At 45.1% G+C, this 8395-nt stretch overlaps 1 pseudogene; it reads left to right on the plus strand.

Annotated features, from left to right (window-relative positions):
• Nucleotides 1–982: 982 nt before the first annotated feature.
• Nucleotides 983–3608, plus strand: LOC123082758 (uncharacterized; annotated as a pseudogene).
• The last annotated feature ends 4787 nt before the right edge of the window (nucleotides 3609–8395 follow it).

The raw sequence follows: 8395 nt of genomic DNA on the forward strand, positions 1-8395 counted from the left end.
TTCTGAAGCTCTAGAATGGTATAATGGTACACCATCCACCTCAATCGCTTTAATCTTATTATTAATCGGTTCCTGAAAAAGGATTCTCTTCAAGCATGGTTGGTTGCCGCTCCTCCTCAATGCAGTCCAGCAAGTTCAACGTGCACCCAAGGTAGGCTTTGTCAGGTTTTCAGGCTCTTTCTCCACTTGGATACATATTTTTCTCTCAGCCTTTTCAGCTTGGCAGCAACCACCACTGCTGCTTCAGTTTGGTTGAACTGAGTTTGAGTTCCAAATAGCAGCAACCACATCGGTGAAAGTTCCAAATAGCAGCAATCACACCACTGCCGCTTCAGTTTGGTTGAACTGAGTGAGAGTTCCAAATAGCAGCAACCACATCGGCGAAACCGCTGCGGAATTTCAGACTTGTTCTCGTACCTCAACATTTTAGCTCTTGGAATATCAGTGGAAGCTTCAAAAACAAGGTCAGAAGTCACCCCGGGCAGACTCTGCAAAGTTGAGTTTGGGAGACACCCCGGTCAATTTTTGTCAATGATCGAGGAGGGGGGGTCTGCATGTTGGACCAAGTGAAATCCCTGTCAAGCAAAGGAGCATCTGAATTTGAAGGTCTCTAATTCGGTCGTTCTAATCCCTCCATGCCAGAATATCAACCTCCATGCCAGAAAAATTTGCACTCCATATATACCCAGAGTCGTCAAACCTTTCAGTAAAAGACAAGTAAGGTTACTGAAACTGCTGCACTTGGGGCTTAAAAGTTTATTCATTCAGTTAACACCTTGCAGCCAGGTGTAAGTGTCAGTGTCTGTATGAGCATGGGTCTAGTGTAGGTCTGTGATAGCAACAGCAGGGGATTTGCTCAAGTTCGTTGCCTGACGGCCGCATAACCCGCTGTCTGTAACATTTGTATGAGCATGGGTCTAGTGTAGGCCTGAAATTAGCTCTTCCAGTGGTCACAGGAGGCCTTGCTAGTAGTGGTTGTTACAGACAGCCACAAAGCCTAGGCTGCCTTCAACAACATCCACAAAGCCTAGGCTGCCTTCCCCACTCTCCAAGATCAGAATTATATTGGAGGGCTTCTATGCACCACCGAAACCATGCCGGGCAGCATCCGAGTCTCAGGCAAGTTTATCCCTCTCTCTTATGATCCGCAAATATTAATTTATTCTTCTTCCCGAAAAAAGATACGAACAAAACGTAATTAATGCTCTCCTCTTTAATGAATGGAAAGCAGCGTCGCTGCTGCGTCTCGTCAAAAAGAAAAAGAGATCATACTGCTCTATCTTTTGCTGTGCAGACATTCAGCCACCCGTCGCCGCGCCACTCTTCTTCCAAGGTTGGCTGCTGCCTTCTGATTCCACTCTACTTTTCCTGTTTCCTCGTTTTATGTTTGCTAATGTCATCGCTCATATGTAAACTTCGTTTGTTTTCGGGATGCAGTTAACCTGGGAAAAAAAGAGTACAGCGGATACATAGGACATGATGGCCTCTCTTTGTAAGCCCATTTCCGTACCGCCTTCACTGATTTCTATTCTCTGTTCACCTCTCCATTTTTACAAAATGTGCATTGAGGTTGCACTTATTGTGCACCCAAGGAAAAGTTTGAAGCTATCTCACGCCAAAAAATTATATATGTGCAGTCCAGTTACATCGCTTCGTGATAGCATGGTGTTGTCGCTGTACGATGCAGATAAGGAATTGGTATCCAAAACAGGTTTCTTCTGTTAGTTTGTTATAATAAACCTATCTTGTATTTATCATCAGCACACGTACCAGCTGATGATGTGCATTATGGTTTCATGTAAATCACAACAGAAGTGAAGACACGGTCGATAGTCGAGCTGGGGAGTACGGATGTTGTGTTTAGCCTTGATAGTGGAGGGCAAATTGTTCTCCAGTTGCAGTTCTTGCTCAGTGGTGAAGATCGCAAGCGCATCCAAGAAATGGTAACATGCCAATTTTATTGTCCATATGCTGTTTCCATGAAAAATCAAAAAACATCTTTGTTGAAAGGTTCATCTTAAGTTAAGGTATACCACTCATGTTTATACTATTTCTTTTTATTCAGAGGAACTCTGCAATGAAAAGAAAGCAGCAAGAGCTGTTTGGGAATGGCGACGAACTTTTTTTTCCAAGGTAATAATATTCATTACAGTTTGTGTTGCACTGCAAGCCCACATTTGGAGTTCCATGGAACAGAATGTAATAAGCATAAGGGTGTGTGTCTGTCTCAGCTTGCCCCCTAAACAAAAGGTTCCGAACATACAAATTCAAGCCTTAGCACTTCTAAAATTTCTGTCTCTGCATTCTGAATGCTGGTTTGCGAAATCAGTTAATGACGAAATATTCAGTTGACATGACCAACATGTGGGACTTTTCTTTCTTTTTCGAATTCTACCAGACAGCACACCACCTAAAGAGCAGGCAGAAGAGATCCCCGACATCCAAAGCAAAGAAGACCGACTCACACTCGGGAAGAGCATGTCGACGGATGATCTGAAACGGAGGGTACGAATACGGCGGCTCCAAAGAACCCCCTGTTGCAAACTTCGACGTCCGAAGGCCCCATTGTTGACATAAAGGGTCTACCGCCGAAAAGTGACGTTGGCTCTAAGAGAGGGCAGGGTGAACCCGAGAGTAGATCGAGCAGCGCGGTGAAGAAGATGAGCAGCGCCTTCGAGAGCGGATCTCCGCAGGTTCTTCTGAACCTGAACCCACCTTTATATTATACAGTGAAAATATTGGTCTCTCTGCTGCATAATTTCCGGCTCTCACATTATGGGAAATGAAACACTGATTCTATCATGGGTTGCAGGGTTCGCCTTCGGTGCCAAGGATCAAGTCGGAAGGGTCGTTGGAAGGGATGTTGTCGGCTTCCACCAATCCTTCAGACAAGTCATCTGGCAAAGTGACCGTTACTTCTGGTGATATAGGTTCCGAGTCGCGGTCAGGAAGGCGTGCCACGACGATCATCAGCAACAAGAAACCAAGCGTGTCTAGACAGGCCCGTTTGTTGAATGCTAAGGAGAGCAGACGACGGAGTTCCAGCAGGCGCGGCGGAGCAGCCAAGACGAGCATGGGGGAGAGTGCGGAAAAGCAAAATCATCATCGTCGCTCCATCGGTCCAATGCGTTCGGACGCGACATCTAGCATCGCCTGCACCGGCCACCCCCGCATCTGCATCACCACCGCGAGCAGGCAGCTGAAAGACATCTTTGGGCTTGAGCACCTGAATTCGATGAAGAATGTAGAGCAGAGCGCAAGGGAAGAAGACACCGAACAAGTGCGAAAACTCAGATAATTAGATTGTGGTGTTAAACTGTTGGTGCCCACTTCATCCTGACTGACTGGCATCATGAACTCGCGGGCAGGGCACGAGCGGCGATGACGCGGTGGGCTCTAAGCGGCGGCGATCCGATGGGTTCCCGGTGCTAAATGGATGGCTGATCAACCAGGCGAGTGTTTGACCTCTTCTCTCTTTATCTCTCTGGCATTGATTTGAGTTGCTAATCTAATTGGCAAAATGGCGATGGGGATATGGGGGATGCAGGGGGTGCGCGGCGTGATCGTCATCATAGCCTGCGGCGCGGGCGTTCCTCAACAACAGGTGAAGGAAGGAAGGAAGGAAGAAGAGGACTTGATACAAGAAGTTGCGGTCGATGAGATGCAGTGCCATTATTGATACAAGAAGAATGGCGATGAGGATGAACGGATGGATAGAGCTCCCGGACACGAGCATGGAAACACTTGAATGTGTACAAACAAATGTGTATTTCACAAAATGCTTGCAACCACGCCATTGCTAGTGAACGTTCGTTAGTTGAGTAACGAGTGAACGTATTACAGAGGTGTTCTCCTTTGGTGCCGCTGCTTAGTTTTGCTTGGTTTTGTACCCACTAAACAGTCCAAAATGGTAGTAAGGGTAAAAGGGTAAGGTTGTCCTCTTCACATCATATGGAGGCCGGGAGGCGGGCCTCCTCCATAATTACGAACTAATTATGTCAGGCGACTAGATGGTGCGAAGCCACGCTTACTGTGTCAGGTCGAAACCGTGCAGGCGGGAACTGAGCTTGTGCGCCCTCCCGTAGCGGGATTTCCCCCGCTCCGACGTGTGGGGGTGGAGGTGGCTCTCCACGTCGGCGGCGGAGGAGGAGGAGGGCGAGGCGGCCGGAGACGTGGTGGCAGCGTTGAAGCCAGGCGTTCAAGCTGCGTATGAGGGTGCTCCCCGGTGCGGATGCTGTGGGCCAGAGTCCTCACATCACCTCCTAGTTAGATCGTAATTATGGAGTATCTTAGTCCGTGATTATGGAGTACCCCATCTAGTACTTAGTATCCATTGAATAAGTACAAACGTGGTTAAGTGTGTGTGCCGGGGGGGGGGGGGGGGGGGGGGGGGCTAATGTCCCCTGCCAGTACTATATAATAGTGTTATATAGGGTAACTCCACCTCCTTCCTCTCCACTAATCGAATTAACTTCACCCTGTCTCTGCATTGCTTGAGGATCCTCACATTTGGATTTGCTTATATTCTTCATAATGCCAACCGGGAGGCCAAAGAGTACTATGCTTTCAGATGAGAAGAAGAACATTTTTGAAATCAATCCTAGAAACATCAATACCCATTTCAAGAGCTCTCTTAGTTGTTGGCCCGAACTGCTAGCGAGTAGCTAGCTCTCTCTCACAGTACAATCTAGCAGTGGAACACTACAACAACGGCTACACACTCACTCTGATCACGGATTAGTGCAATGCGCACACACACTAGAGACTGGAGTACTACTTGAGCTGAAGTTGGTACACTCACGAGTAGAGGAGGAAACTGAAATGGCTTGATGCCTTGCTTTGATTGGAATGGAATGCTTACAACGATGGGCATCGAGCCATCGACCCTATATATAGTGCAATGAACCGACTATACTACGCATAGGCTGACGTCAAACAAGCGCATAGGCTGACGTCAAACAAGTGAATTACGTCACTCCTGACCTTATATGCTACTTACTTAGCTACTAAGGCACGGTTGTTTCTGCTAGTAGAAAATTCCTTTTCTACCACTGCCGACATGCAGCCATGCATGCATCTGAGACTAGCTACGCAAATGCTGCTGGTGTCGTTGTGTGCACCGGAAGACCAAGGTTGACTCAATATATCATCATCATCATCATCATCATCATCAAGTACAACAAAAGAATTACGAGTTGAAATAGTTTTTATACCTTGCAGATTTTTCTTCATTGCTGCATCTATAATTTTATTGGAGATATTTTCCCCAGATACGCCCAGCTCCCGAATCCTGCTACTAGCTAGTCCTGATCAAAGGATCAGCTACGTTCAAACGTGGTTAAGTGTGTGTGCATGGGGGGGGGGGGGGGGGGGGGGGGGCTAATGTCCCCTGCCCATACTATATAATAGTGTTATATAGGGTAACTCCACCTCCTTCCTCTCCACTAATCGAGTTAACTTCACCCTGTCTCTGCGTTGCTTCAGGGTCCTCGCATTTGGATTCGCTTATATTCCTTCCTCTGTAATGACTCTACTTACCATTGTAATATGAGTTAAATGAGAAAAGACCCATCTCGGGAATTACGACATGCATATGCCGAAGGAAAGAGAGCCTAAAGGAAGGAAATACGGTCTAATTAACTTCAGAAATAAGGAAAGAAAGAGAAGCTAAGTTGTCCTTTAAACGTGACAGATTAAGAAGGAAAGAAAAAGAGAGGACATAATTCTAAGACATGCATGAACACAAAAAGAGAGGACATAACGCAGAAGTAGGACTGCGCCCGATGGGCACCCGTGCAGCACATAAAAGTCTATCTCCTTCCAAGGCGCATTGATGCCGGCGGCGGAGGAGCAGAAAGCCATGTCCGGCTCCGGCCCGGTGCCCGGGGCTGCTGCCGGCGCGGTGGCGGTGCCCATGGTGGAGTCCTGTGCTGAGCACCAGGTCTGGGAGGCGCACCAGGTCCTCCGGCCCCTCCTCACCTCGTCGCCGGTGGCTGCATGTCAAAGTGAGAATTTTCATTGCAATCTTCTTCAACTTGGGTGCACATGTGCCATAATTCAACCACCATTTTGTTGTGTTAAGACATCAATAGATTATTAGTTAGAAAAGTATAAGAAGGAGAACAAAGAAAGGGTCCAGAAAGTATAACAAGGAACCAACTTTGTAATGCAATGGATCACCGCTGCTCTAAATGTTCCATCGTTCATTACAATGCTGAACCATGAGAAAAATGTATAGAAATTTTAATATTCCTTCCATTCTCATGTTTCCTAGCAAATAGTGGTTTAAATTTACTCATCTCTAACACTTGGTTCATTCATCTGTACTCACATGCTTATATGGCCTCTTTTGTGTAATTAACGTGGAGTCCTCATTGTTAAGGAACTTCTATATTTATTTATTTTACATTTTATAGTTCTACCTTTTATTGAGGGTTTAGTGGTCAGCTATTCGGTAATGTTTCTACATGCAAAGATAAATGCTATGCTAAAGGCATCTATTGACAAGCTTTTATGTTGACAATGCATGACATGTTGATGATTTCTCTAATTATTGACATGTTAATATTTTTATTTATTTTTGCGAGTGGCATGTTTATCTTTTGCCTTGGCGTGACATCGTTCTAATTCCTTTCATTATTTTATCATGCCCAAGCAGGTATTACCCGTAATAAGTTTTCAGCAGTCACTTTTCACTGTAATTCCCATGTCAATTTGATGCAATCAAGAAGTTTGTGTCACATTTTCAAAAAAGAAGAAGTTTGTGTCACGTTGATCTTTTTTTTTTGAGGTGGTTGATCTCTTTTACTGGTATTGTTTCTTTAATCTCTTTTGACCACGAAACTGATTTGGCACTTAATTTGCAAAAATAATAAGGGTAGATGGTTGTACATGTTTGGAATTTGTCGATGCACTCTTCGGCTCTTAGCTGATTGTAAACCAAATTAGCTATATCTTGTAGCTTGGTTCAGGACTATAGAGTTATTAAAGCTGTTGCACAAAGATAATGCTTAAATAATGAGCTTACGAGTTATGAATACAATTGCGATCAAAATAGTCAAAAATTCTCCATACTAGTACAATGCCCGTGCGTTGCCACGGGCCTTTTAATTCTTTATTCTGATTGCACATATATACGTGTATTATTGTATATAACTCGGCGAATTTTAGGCCCCTTCGAACAACACCACGTCGGCAACTTTGTCAAAGGATTCCTTTTGAATGTTGACATAATACATCTCCATCTCTCTCATACTTTGCAAAAATAAGCATATATGAAAATTCATCTTATATATTGTCATATCCAACAAGTATTACAAAGAACCATTATTTGTACATATCTCTTCCAATTGTGTAAGACTTCAATGAGTTTTCATTCCGCCCATCATAAAGCTTTGTGAGTTGACACTTTCAAAGCATCATCCAAAGCCATAGTTCTTATTTCCAATCTATAAAAGGGAATATATAAACACATATTTTAAAAAAAATCATATAAGCCCATATACAATATATATTCATTTGTCAGCTGCTCGCTTTGAGCAAGTGATATTTCTCTCACGGCAAACAATTATCTTTCCCTAAAAAACACAAACGGCAGCTCATTTTCTTCTCATCTTATAATAAACAAAACAGTTCACTCTCTGACTCTCACCGCAAGGCACATGCACATCTCATTCCCCCGACTTGCTCTCCACGTCACGGCGTCGACCGCCATCTCTCCCCACCACGGCCTTTTGCTGCCGCCTTCCCTCGACGCCATGTCATTCAGCCCGCACCTTCCTCTCACCACCATCTCTCCTTCCCTCCATTGTGTCGCCCGCCCCCTTCTCTCCTCTCCACGACGTCCCAGCCCAATTCCCGGTGCCAAGGAATGCACATCGTCGTAGCTGAGGGCGACCACCACAGTGTGTTTTGCTGCCAAGTTATATGAAATGATATATTATCATGTGATCCTTTTGCCTCTTTTAAAATAAAAAAGACTGTTGTCGAGGTATGTGCCCGCGAGTTGCCACAACACCAAACTTTATTGAGGCAATAAGAGAAGCATAAGAGGACAAATCCCAGAGAAAATGAAATAACCAAAAGAAGATTATGTTTTGGTTATGAAGCATAGACAGGGTCATCCACGAGGTTCCCCACACCGCCTCGCTCTCCATGGTAACTATCTATCAGCTCGAACCAGACAACCGGCATTCAGCAGATCATGGATCTAGTGTGGGTTAACTCCCTCATTGTGATAAAAAAAGGTATGGAGCACTCCTTTGCCGTGCACTCTTCATTATTCACATTCTCCTTTCATTCACCCCTCTGCATCAAGTGCCGGCAGCAATAGTGGCAACGGAGCAGCTGCGGATTCTTTCCATATTTGAGCACAATAAGATGGCCCTCAACCAGA

This window comes from Triticum aestivum, chromosome 1B (assembly GCF_018294505.1).
Source record: "Triticum aestivum cultivar Chinese Spring chromosome 1B, IWGSC CS RefSeq v2.1, whole genome shotgun sequence".
Lineage (NCBI taxonomy): Eukaryota > Viridiplantae > Streptophyta > Magnoliopsida > Poales > Poaceae > Triticum > Triticum aestivum.